Genomic DNA, 12874 nt, shown 5'->3' with positions numbered 1-12874 from the left:
TTACTTGCCACGCATTGGCAGAACCTCTTCAACCAGAACTCTTTCTGGTCAATGCCGGACTAGTTAATGAGTCCTCTGGGACACAATCACATAAGAGAATTTAAACTACAGCTGAAACTAGCAGACAACTTGTGAATGAGATGGAAAATAGAATATTTCATACAGCTTAGGGGCTTCCACGAAGCTAGGGTCACATTTGCAAAATGTATTGACTTCCGACCTGGTAACCTGACTTTGATACAAGGGATGTACGCGCACAACAACTATGAAAAAAAGGGAAAATAAAAATGTTGTGTACAGGTAAGAGACAATATGATAACGACATGAGAAGGTTACAGATAACACGTCTGGTTCACCTGGTCACCTTCCTGAAGGCTGAACAGAGGGACAAGCGGGAAGGGGAAAGGTGTTCAACATAATCGATGTAATCATGACTTCATACCTCTACTGGTAATGCTGATCTCTAAGATGTGTCTTGCTGTGAACTTTTTGTTTTATATGTTCTGTGACATGAAAAAAAAAGTGTGGCCACTTGCCAATGATCTGGCGGGAACTGGAGTGACTACAGCACAGCCGTTGACATACTCACTCTTACAAATTACTTATCATCGAAAAGAAACTCATTGTTAAGCAACGACGAGTTTTAAGATGTTAGACACACTGCGCGCAGTGTCATTTGATCGCGAAGGTTGATAGCGAGAGAAATCAATATACTGACAGTTCGAATTACAGCGACCCTTGCCAACTTCGCACTAGGGAGCAGAGAATCCAAGAATATGTTCTGAGCTTCAGGATGTGAAATGCAGTTGCATAAACAAGAACGTCGACGTACCATATTTGATTATACGAAAGCAAGAATAGGACTTTAAAATTGCATTTAATTCCGTCTATAAGACAGCTAGGAAATACAGTTTAATGTCTAAATTCGCCTATAATCGTCAGATCTTCTTATAAAAGCTTATTATTTCTTAAGATAGGTACACAGAAAAGACGTGTTTCTAGACAACACGGTGATACTTGGCTTGTCGAACATGGTCTGTCTGAGCGAAAACAAATATCACTGCACACAGAAACTTCGTAGAAGAATGTATAGCTTTTGTGTTGGGATTTTCCTGTAATTACCAGATTTATAAAACTCACATAAAAGTATAAACTGCCTCACACAGAAATTGGTAAACAGTCTCGATAATTTGTGAGCAAAACCAAATAATAACCTGAATATAACTGCAATGCCGAAGGTATCCACATTCATTAAATATATGTGAGAATTTGTGTTAAGCATCCAAAGTAAGGTGCAACCGATTTCATGACTGTGTTTCGGATGCCATGGATTGGCAGTATTCAGATGTTTCTCGGTGGCTTGCCTCCAATACACTATCGTTGCTCCATCCCATTAGAGCATTTCACGGTTTTCTGATGCTTTTGCTGACTCATTACTTGCCAGTCGTCTCGTCTCAAACTGATACCAAGCAACGGCCAGCAACATCCTACACTGTTGACAACTGTATGGCGCTCCAATCTCCAAACCTCCTTGTACGATGGTAACAACGGCTGCCCAGTGGGTACCGTACGTACGCGGAAGAGCCACTGCTAATGACAATGCAGCTACCGGTTCTAATCTACCTGACGGCCGATCGGCGGGCATAAGTAACGCCCTGGTGACAGTTTTCGTGCCCAGTAGCGAAGGAATACCCCATCGCATGGACACGTTCACCCCATTCACCACGGCAAGAACGACAGTAGTAGGAAACTATCTGCAGCCTGGCACAACACTTTTTTTTTACATGTCACAGAACATATAAAACAAAAAGTTCACAGCAAGACACATCTTAGAGATCAGCATTACCAGTAGAGATTGATTATATCGATTATGTCGAATACCTTTCCCCTTCCCGCTTGTACCTCTGTTCAGCCTTCAGGAAGGTGACCAGGTGAACCACACGTGTTATCTGTAACCTTCTCATGTGTACAATATTATCATCGTTATCATATTGTCTCTTACCTGTACACAACATTTTTATTTTCCCTTTTTTTCGTAGTTGTTGTGCGCGTACATCCCTTGTATCAAAGTCAGGTTACCAGGTCGGAAGTCAATACATTTTGCAAATGTGCCCCTAGCTTCGTGGAAGCCCCTAAGCTGTATGAAATATTCCATTTTCCATCTCATTCAAAAGTTGTCTGGTAGTTTCAGCTGTAGTTTAAATTCTCTTATGTGATTGTGTCCCAGAGGGCTCATTAACAAGTCCGGCACTGACCAGAAAGAGTTCTGGTTGAAGAGGTTCTGCGCCAATTTCGATAGGGCTAGACATCGAGTTGACTGCCGCTCTCTGAAACGGAACACCTAGACATCTGCTGCACTGACAGTGTGGAAGCTGAGATTAACTGTATAAGTCATCATCTTCGGATAGCTGTCGGAAACACCCTACGATACTTCCAGTTTCCATATGTTGCAATATCTTCCACATTTTTGTCAATGAGAAACATCGCCTCTGTGTTTTATTTCTATCATCCTGTTTGTTGTGAAACCTGCACAGTTTACACCATGCAATATTCAGATCTCTGTGAGAGCCAATGGATCAAAACGTGTTAATGCGATTTAGCAGCTGACATAGACCTTGAAGTCATGGTAGAAAACCAAAGTGTACGGCAGTGTACACTGCTTGGAAGTGTTACACTTGGGGAATAATGTATGAGGGTTGGAACTTTAATAGTGGCAACTATTTACTTAAAGCTCGTACAAAATAGGTACGTGTTTCAAATTTTTACTGACGTTCATAGTAGTCACCAGCATTGCGTATAGCCCTTTTCCAGCGATTTGTAAGTCCTAGAATACTCTCAGCAGTGCCTGTTGTGTTGACAGATCGAGCAGAGCAGACTATATCCCGACGAATTTGTAGCAATTCTGAAGCGAATGCCGTGATGTGTTTCCTTCAGTTCAGAAATCGAGTTGACCTCACTAGGGCGTAAGTCAGTGGAGTACAGTAGGAGATATAGCACTTAGCAGCCCTATCAGTCAAACAAATCCATAATAGCTTGCACTGTACGTGCGTGAGCATTGTCCTGCAGTTCCTGCAGAAAGTGTCATCACTTCTGTCTCTATGCTGTTCCTTTTTGGAACACAGACAGAGGTGATGTCACTTTCTGCAGGACCTGACCATCATTTTGAGACACAATGCTCAAACACGTACAGGGCAATATGTTACTGATTTGCTTGACTGATGGGGCTACTAAGTACTATACCACCTACTGCACTCCCCTGAATTACGCACGCGTGGGTTCAACTCGATTTCTGAACTGAAGGAAACACATCACGGCATTCGCTTCAGAACGGCTGCAAATTCGTAGGGCAATAGACCGCGCCGCTCGAACTGTCAACGCAACTGGCACTGCTAAGAGTATCCTACGTCTTCCACATCGCTGGAAACTGGTTATACACAATCCTTGTGACTAATTTCAAGGTCAATAAAACTTTGGAACACGTACCTATTTTTTACGAGCTGTAAATAAATAGTTGCTTCTATTAAAGTTCCAACCTTCGTGTTAAATTGCTTATTAAGGAGCAATTCAGCAACCCGCTGTTGTGGTTGATTGTCTGTTGGATATGGTCTTCCTCCAGTACAGCTGACAGAAGCTTGCGCAGATCTGTACAAGTGACTTTGACCACAGGCTTCCAGCTCCAATCGAGCGATATGTTTATCTGTAGTATGCTCGATGTCAACAAACAGACGATATTTGTTTTTCGATATATCGGTAGAGAGAAAGACGTGGTAAAATCTTATAGAAGATTCTATTACATGGACTGGTATAACTCGTTAAAGTTTGGATGCATATAGTTCTCTCAAAACTACACAGATTTTTCTCATAAAACTAACAGGAATCGGACTACCGATTCTCATCATGACTGTTTTTGTTATTGTCATGATTGCATATTTAAAAATGGGTGATACCGCAAGTCCTATTTATTTCATTCTTCATAACCCTTAATTGACGAGTTGTGGTCTCTCAGACCGCGCGGAAATGTCCGAACTCGCTCTCCAAGGCCAGTTGTGGTGGAATCCTTCTATGCTCCCCCTACCCTCCTTAAATTGTCAAGCTTACCCCGGTTTGCTGTCGGCCGGATTATCGCCTACTGTTTCTATTGTTGACACGTCTTACTGATAGGTGTCGGTGTCTTCTAGACCGCGCCTCGTGGACTACGTACCTGTTTTGTTTTTTTATTTTTTTTCAGTACAGTACCGTATAGCTCAAAATGTGTTCACACGAATGTGTCAGTTTCAACTTTCCCGAGTTTGATGAAATTGTTAGTCTATGGAGGAAGGTGTCAGTGACATAGATCAAGAAATAAACGAAAAAGACGAAGATTTTACATTAGCCAGTAATCATAGTTCTGCTACCAAATAGGAGTTGACCGTATCATTCAGAGGAAGAACTTCAGGAAAGTTGTGATGGGGATCTGTCCGTTTCTTCAATGAAATAGTTACAATGTCTGTTAAAATCGAATGTGTTCTGAGTGGTGGTAAGAAAAATGTAGTTCCCAGCAATCCATGTGTCTTTGACAGAGTTTCTTTTTGTAGCTATCGGGAGCAATCTTCATGCGCAAATTTAAGCCCTGGATTTTAGTTCTATATGGAAATATATATGCTACAGAGATTGTATAATTTTTCAGATTGTAAAATTCAGTATTCTAACAGTCCCTTTATAGGTGCTACTTAAAATAACGACACAAAATTTGTGTAGCTATTTTGTGTGATCAATATTAATTTTGTGTGATAAATAGTAAAATGCTGCAGGCTTTGTTTAGCGCAATAAAATAAATTAGAAGGGTTCAAACAACATTTAAATAATTGTGAAAATAAATGTTATTTAATATAAATTAAAAATTTCATGTGATTTTTGCCTTAAATCTCTATTTAAACATACGAATCCCAGAGACTCCACCTTGTGGTATATGTTACAGAAAAGTCACCTCGCGAGTTAAGGGATAACCTCTAAATATAAAGTAGAAACCACGTGAATTATAACTTGTTGCGAAACCTAGAAATGATAATGTTTTTCTCAACATGTGAGTAGATTGTATGAAATCAGCTGTGATGATCATATTGCTTATAAATGGGGCAAATGTGGAGCAAATGTAAGCATATCGTATTTGGTTCTGATGTAATGGAAGAAACAGGTATGGTGAAGTCTTATAGAAGGTTCTATTACAAGACAGGCTCTCAACATTTCTTTCGTAAATCCTGATCCGATATATGTTCGCATTGGTAAAATGGTACTTTTCATAGTGTACGAAACAGCAACGTCCTCTTGAATCACAGCTTGTTCTCGTCAAACGTAAAATGATAGTGTTTCTTCCGACATGTGAGTAAATAGCGTGAAAGATTATATTCCCTAATGTTATTTCACTTGTCTCAAGTGTTTGTAATACATACATGGATGTCAGTTTAATTACAGGCACAGATTTGAGAGCGAGAGATGCTCTCAGGTCATGCCAGTTGTCCTAAAGCTGAAAGAAATAGCTTAACATAAATGTTATTTTTTCAGACTTAAATTGTCGTCTTTTCTTTACTCGGAAGACAGTTTCGATACAGCTAGGACATTCTGCAGTGATTGGTATTTTTCGCAGCGAAATAGTGCAAGTTATTTTTCCTGATTTTATGCATGGTGTACGTGTACAGCGAGTGTATAGCACGCCTCTGAATTTTTGTCATTTGTATTCGGTGGCAGTGCACTTCGTGGGATGCCGCAGAATAAGACATACATCTTCCATAATTGTATCCTACAACTGAATGTAAAAACTACACTGATTTTGCTCAAAAAACTAAAAGAAAATGGACTGTGAGTATTTTTGTTCAAAGGGGACACTTATTATCATCGTATTTGTGGTTTCCTTTTTAACCCATGCTCGATTATAAGAGGTAAATTGACGTCTAATACAGTTGTTACAGTACAGTGTTTTCGCATCCAGAACGGCGGGCACTTGCAGGGACAGTGTTGCGACGGTCCAGTGTGTGTATGATCTCCCTAGGTAGATGTGCCCCGACCAGGGCGCGACGTGTGGGGCGGGATGGCCTTCATTAATCTCATATTGTTTAGTTGGCTTTACACCCTTTTGTCTTGACAAAGGACTGTCACCTCAAGGTGAGCCGGATGTCATCAGTGACCGCAGACGAATGGCAGTATACTGCAGATAGATCTACAGCACATGGCGGCAGTTGACCATTTAAATAATGATGTGTCCCACTGTAGGTGGAAGAAATGAGGTAGGAAGGGAGAAGTGGGATGAGGGGAGGCAAGAGGGCCTCTAATTGCGGTAGTTGGTGATCGTACATCGAGGAGACGCACATAAAACTACCGCCTCATCAGCAAACCTATGGGACGACGATTTTCCCCAGTAGATGTGTTGCATTATGACCTGTTGATTATGAGTGCTGTTGTAATCTTATTTCACGACAATTTCGATGGAAATTAGAGCAGTGAAGCATGTGCCATCAGCTGCGGTGGCACATAGTGGCTTCAGTTGGCTGGGCTGCATGGTGAGTCTCGAGCAGGGGTGTTTAACTCTGACGTCAAATAGCAATAGACCAAGCCCTTAGCTGTATACTTACATATAATAAACTTATTGAACTCCTCTCTGTCCAAAATGAGCACCTCATCAGTTTAATATATTTCCCACCAAAAAAATAAAGATAGTACCTCCCACTCCAGCCTTGTTTTTCTGCCAGCTTGTAGGTAAAGGATGTAGTTTCAGTGCTTCTACCACTAGTTTCGAGTGGTACTGTGAAATTTTTTCCCATCAGGACAACACTCGCTTTATGGCATCGTCAAATTTTTAGCAATATTGTGATTTCTGGCAGGTCTTATGTAACGCTACGCATACAGTTGTGTAATTAGGATCGATTTTTATGATTACTTGAGTAATCAGCAACGAACTTTACTTCAACTTCAAAGCCAAAATAAATAAAGTCATTAACCTAAACTTCCTCTTCTGCATCTGGACATTTTCCGTGTGGAGGAGGGTGTATTGGGCTTTCTGTCCAGAAAGACCAGGGTTTGAGTCCCAGAAAGGGCACCACAATTTTTAAATTCCCGCTAATTCCCAGGTGGCGGAAGGGTGGGGTGGGACATTAACGTAGCCCTGGGACAAATAAACTCCCACTATTTTGTAAATTCTCTTGAAAATTCGGTATTCCCACAGAAATTGAGAATTCACACAAAAATTCAAAACTCCCAGAAAAATTCGAAATTCCGCCAATAGGATAGGTGGCGGAGGGTTAGGGGTGGGTAGGGGAACCCGTGTGCACGCTGAAGAAAGCACATGACCTAATCTGCGTGCGGAAAGGGGGCGAGGGCTGGGGATGAGGGTGTGAGGGCGAAGTAGTTTGCATCTCAATTTGATATCAGTGTGATGTCAAAATTGTACCAGGGGCTCCAGTACCATTGTTCTGTCCTGGACATGATAAAGCAGATCACTCTAGTAGGGAACTTCTGCGAAATCAAATCCAGTCTGCACTTGTTTGTTGTTATTGACCACAATGTCTTTCACTCCCAGAAGAGTGCTGATCGGCTCTTACTCCCAATTTGTGAAGTGAGCTCCCTGAACATAAGCATGTGATACCGCAAACTGTATCCCACAGTTTCATAGGCATTTCGTAGTTCAGTTCCTACAGCCGACTAATTGCTAGAAAAGGCATGATCCGCACCTTCAAAAACAAGATTCGTCCCAAACATAAACTTGCTAGAGAGTTAACAGTAGTTGAGCGTGCAAACGGACGTGGTCACTGTATCTAAATATTCACATGCCAGTGTTTCACGTAGGAAAGCCATTCACACTAGAATGGTAAACTGTTCTACCTAGACTCTAAGACTAGATGCGTTCATCCATTCACTGAAAATGGAGTATTCCGTCAGGGGGCAGATTACAGCTGTAGACCTGACCAGTGAGCAACGGCATCTAATACTCCTCGATGGGCACATCGTTTCATGAGACTCATCTTTCAGACGCTCCTGTCTCCACCATCTTGGAGTCGTAACTGTGTTACGCGAACTTCGGTAGGAAATTTGGATACTTTAAAGTCATCAATCGATAAAAACATTCTGCATAAAAGTTTACCGTACAACATCATAAAGACTCCTTGAACGCAATAAATTGAAGCTCCCTTGCCTAGAGATCGAATGAGGCTATCCAAGTCTTTTACTGTAACTGGCATAGACTTTACAAATATTCTCTACATCAAGATGGACGTTATCATTAAAAATGCCTATGTAAATAACTTCACTTGTGTCACAACATGTGCAGTACATTTATAACCCTGCTGCATCTTGAATACCGAAAAATGTTTGATGTCTTCACAAAAATTTGCTAGTAGTCAAGGATTGCTGCGCTCCATCTACACTGACATAGCAAATACCTTTCGCGCCACCATCAACGAATTTTTGGAACTATGGAACTCACTGACCGCCTCAGAGACCCAAAATATCCTATTCAAAACAGAGTCATTTAGAAGTTCATCGCACCATGGGCGTCTTGGTGCAGAGGTTGGTGGGTACCGTTAAATAGCACTACTGAAAGTGTTGGGGCGATCTAGACTAACTGCAGAGAAGCTCTGTGCCATCTTGGTGAGTATTGAAGCTGCAGTCTATCCCTCTTGAAAATGGCGAGAATCCCCTTCAAGCACAATACTTTCTGGTCGGTGACGGACTAGTTAAGGAGCACTCTGTGCGAGAACCTCCTGTACATGATTACTGTTCCAGTGTTGAACATCGCTGGGAGGTGCTGTTGACAACACTCGCAAGGTAGTAGAAATGAAAACAAATTCCGTTACCTTGTTCGAGAAGTAAAGAACATTCTGGGGACATCACAGCATATGCAAATAGGACAATGTAGCATTGATGAACGCTTCCAAACAACTGTCTGAAAGTTGTGACGTCTACATTTAATCTCATACTCCACAGTGACAAATAGTAGATATACAGTGTACCATCAAGGTTCGTCCCATCTCCACAGGTGTTGTGAATCAATCATTATGTGTAATCAATAGTGTGCCAGTGGATGGATGGGATGTGGAAGACACCATGATATGGATGATGTACTGTAATATGCACCACAGTTGATAGCACGATCAGTTTTAACAATTTTACCAGTTGTCCTGTAATTTCAACGCCACTCAGTTACCTGGCCGAATGCTTTCCAATTTCTGCATCACCCCTCCGATACATTCGAGGTACCGTATAGTAGATAGATGACTGTCCTGTACGTCCATATGGCCATGAATACCGAAGTTCACCAGCCAGCGATCTGTACCAATGCAATTAGGTTACCTACTGAGACTTGGTACCTACTGGAATTAAAGAAAACGTGGAAAGGAGGACCCACCAATATAACTCTCTTTTCCCACAACCTGTTTATTTAACAATAAACAACCATAACATTATTTTTTTTACAAAATGAACAACTTGCAAAAATTTAAAAGACAGCCGGACCTGCAGCCCACCCGTTATCGGGTCAAACAGCGAAGTTTACTATTGTGCTGGACACGGTGTGTCTTATTAAATGTCCTTCAGCAACACTTAAAAACTATATAAGCACCACTGATGACAAGAGTGATTATGTTACTCAAAACAGATGATGTAACTTTTAATTTGAAAGCTGTATGTTGAAAGATTCCGGATTAAGATGCGCACATGCATTAATGTATGTAATAGCAAATGGCAACGACATATAAATGTGTCAGCTTGTGTAAAGTAGACATGGCTTAAAGCCAAAACATCTGCACTTGATAATGGCGTAAGCCCGAAATTGCAATAGTGGAAATAAAAAGTATAACAGTCACTGGCGTAAAAATGATGTCTTTCAAGAAATGCTAATCCTGTCCCAGGACAGCAAGTGACCCTAAAATGACACTTGCCACTTAGTCAAGGTTATCTTTGAGCGTTTCACTGTCAGCCCCGCATCCCTGAGCCTGGATAGTAGCTTTCGCATGTGCTCTAAATATTCTTCAAAGAAGGCACTAAATATTATTACATCGTCCAAATAATTGAAGACACAATTAAACTTTAAATCACCTAAAATTTTATCCAACAAACGGGATGAAATTGCTGCACCGGTTGACAAACCGTACTGAACCCGGTTGAATTCCTGTAAATTCTAATCCGTGGAGAAGGCGGTGAGATGCTTAGATTCCTCTGTTAAGGGTATCTGTTAACAAGCCTGATTAAGATCTAACAACTTAAACCAAGATGGCCCTGAAAACCGGGTGAAACAGTTGTGAAGATCAGGCAGTGGCACCGATTCCAAGACCACCTTTTTATTGAGAAGCCAATAATCAAGCTCACGTGGAAATCTGCCCTGACCTTTACGTACTAAAAAAATGGGGGAGGCATAGAGGGAGGTGGACGGTCTTATGACTCCGTCTTTTAACAAGCCCTAAATTCTGTGCCACAATATCCTCATCTTAGTTGGTGACAAGCGTTATGGAGACTGGCGAATCGGTGCGTCATCCATGACATGAATATGGTTTCTAATGACGTCTGTGACTCCCAACCTGTCACAAAGAACGGCAGGAAAGTCTCTAAAAAGTTCACTTAACTCTTTTCCTTGTTGACTAGCGAGATGGTCTACCCCAAGCAGGCACGTATTACTACTGGTGTCACGTCCCACCCCCACATGAGCACATGAACAAAAGCCTATTCGATCGTTGGGGCAAAATTGGAAATAAAAGGTCTTGTAACCAAAATCTAACACTATACCAGTCTCACGGATGAAATCATGCCCTAGAATTAAGTCAGGCACCAGTCCCTTAACTAATAAAACTTGACAGGCCATGAAAATTGACACACGGAAAGATTTCCCCGCAGTTCCCCGCACAGTCGTAACTCTTCGCCATTGGCCACCCGACATCTCTCAATCGAGGAACGTAATGGAAATAATCTACGTAAGTGTCCATATTCAATAAACCAATCATAATTAAGGAGTGACACAGAGTTGTCTGAATCTAATAACCCACGCAACAGTACGCATGGCGGCTGCCTGTGTACGACTACACCACCCGTGTCTCCGAGGATGCGGCCCCGCCCCCACCTGGCGTCATTTCTCAGCGCGAGACGTCCTTGGAAATCGGTATCCCCGTAATAAATGATCACGTGCGCCGCCTCGAAAAGAGCCTCTGATTTCATTGACCCGAGCGCTCTACCTGTCATGCTACCTTCTGGACCGGAGTTAGATAAATATTGACGTCCCTTCGTTAACTCATTTCGCTGGTTGTCGGCGAAAGACAATTTCGTAACAGAGTTAAAAAAATTCTCTAACTCACTAAAAGTGACCAGACGAAGAAAGAATGTGATTTTACACCTTTCTTTAGGCCGAATACCTTCCAAAACATTAGCAATTAAATTCGCCTCGCGAACATCCATACGTAGTGCCGATACTGCCTCACGAACCAACTATACATATTCAAACAATGATTTGTGGGAGCCCTGCATGCGTCAATAATATCTACACTCTAGTTCATTGCACAAACGGTCTGATGACTTACCCTCCACGACCGATTGCCTCAGTTGCCCGATCGTCTTATCCTGCTGTAAGGTTTCGGATAGCAGATTACTTAAGCTACTATGTTCTAACGAGTAGAGGGCGATAAGTACTACATGATGAGGGATCCTTAATGCATCAGCATGTGACTCAAATTTAATTAGCAGCCACCTAACTTGTTGTATGTTTGCTAAGGTTTCAATTGACAGTTCCCGAATACTATTTAAGAGACACGTCATCGGGTTAGGGAGGCGGTAAAAATATTCCCCAGACCGATCACTTGGACCACGGGCGATTGATCCACATTCGGCTGTTGGGTTGTGAGAAACACATTCTCTGTTATTTGTAAAAGCCCCAATTCCTAATTCTAAAGCTGCAGTTAGGATTATCAAATCAAACAAAAGATAATTTAACTGACTGACACGTGCTACCTGCTCAGGGCTCGGTTCTAGAAGTTTAAGATCCTTTACACTACTGCCCAGGTGGACTACTTGTGCATGAATGCGCTTCACCTGCCTCACGATTGGTTGATTATTTTGGAGGAAGTTGAGATTTTCTTGTGTAAGTTATTCAATCATACCGTGATTGTCTGTAAATTTTAGCTCACCTCGCCAGCCGTGCTGACAGAAATGGAGAGTGGTGTTCACAATGCTGCTCGTAGCCTAGCTGTCGGCTCTCCACCGTATGTTAAACATTTTGTTGACTAGTGCTATAATTCGCAAAGAGCGTACCACACGACGCTTTGCGCCGTAAAATCGTGTAGTTACTCGTTAAGTAATGCCAGTAATCTAACAACTCTGCAACGCTTTCATTAAAGAAGTATGACACTGCCATACTCTCAATGAGTAGCAGGGAAGTATGTGACGTCGGAATGGATCAGTTCGGTTGGCTCTACGGACTGAGGCGTCCGTCGCAGCGACAATGCCAACATGCACCGTGTGAGGAGCCAGCAGTCGGTAGCCCGTACCACAAATGTACGGCGCATGTCGGTGTCGACAGCGGCTCATCTGGAGCAGAGAGGATCCCCGGCAAGAAGGATCAATTGTAAACGCTGTCTGGTGGGGAATTTTTCAGTCGTTATCTCAAACCACAGCTCCCTCACCGTGGTGGGAAGTAAAATGGTGATGGACACACAACGCCCAGTCCCCTGCCGGGATTTGCGTTCGGTACCCAGTTGGTCCCCCCCCCCCCCCCCCCCCCCGTAACGTCTCACACCAGATCAGTGTAACCCCAATGTTTCATCTACATCTACATTTATACTCCGCAAGCCACCCAACGGTGTGTGGCGGAGGGCACTTTACGTGCCACTGTCATTACCTCCCTTTCCTGTTCCAGTCGCGTATGGTT

The sequence above is a fragment of the Schistocerca cancellata genome, chromosome 1 (genome assembly GCF_023864275.1).
Source record: "Schistocerca cancellata isolate TAMUIC-IGC-003103 chromosome 1, iqSchCanc2.1, whole genome shotgun sequence".
NCBI lineage: Eukaryota > Metazoa > Arthropoda > Insecta > Orthoptera > Acrididae > Schistocerca > Schistocerca cancellata.
Note: the sequence above shows the minus strand (reverse complement) of the source record.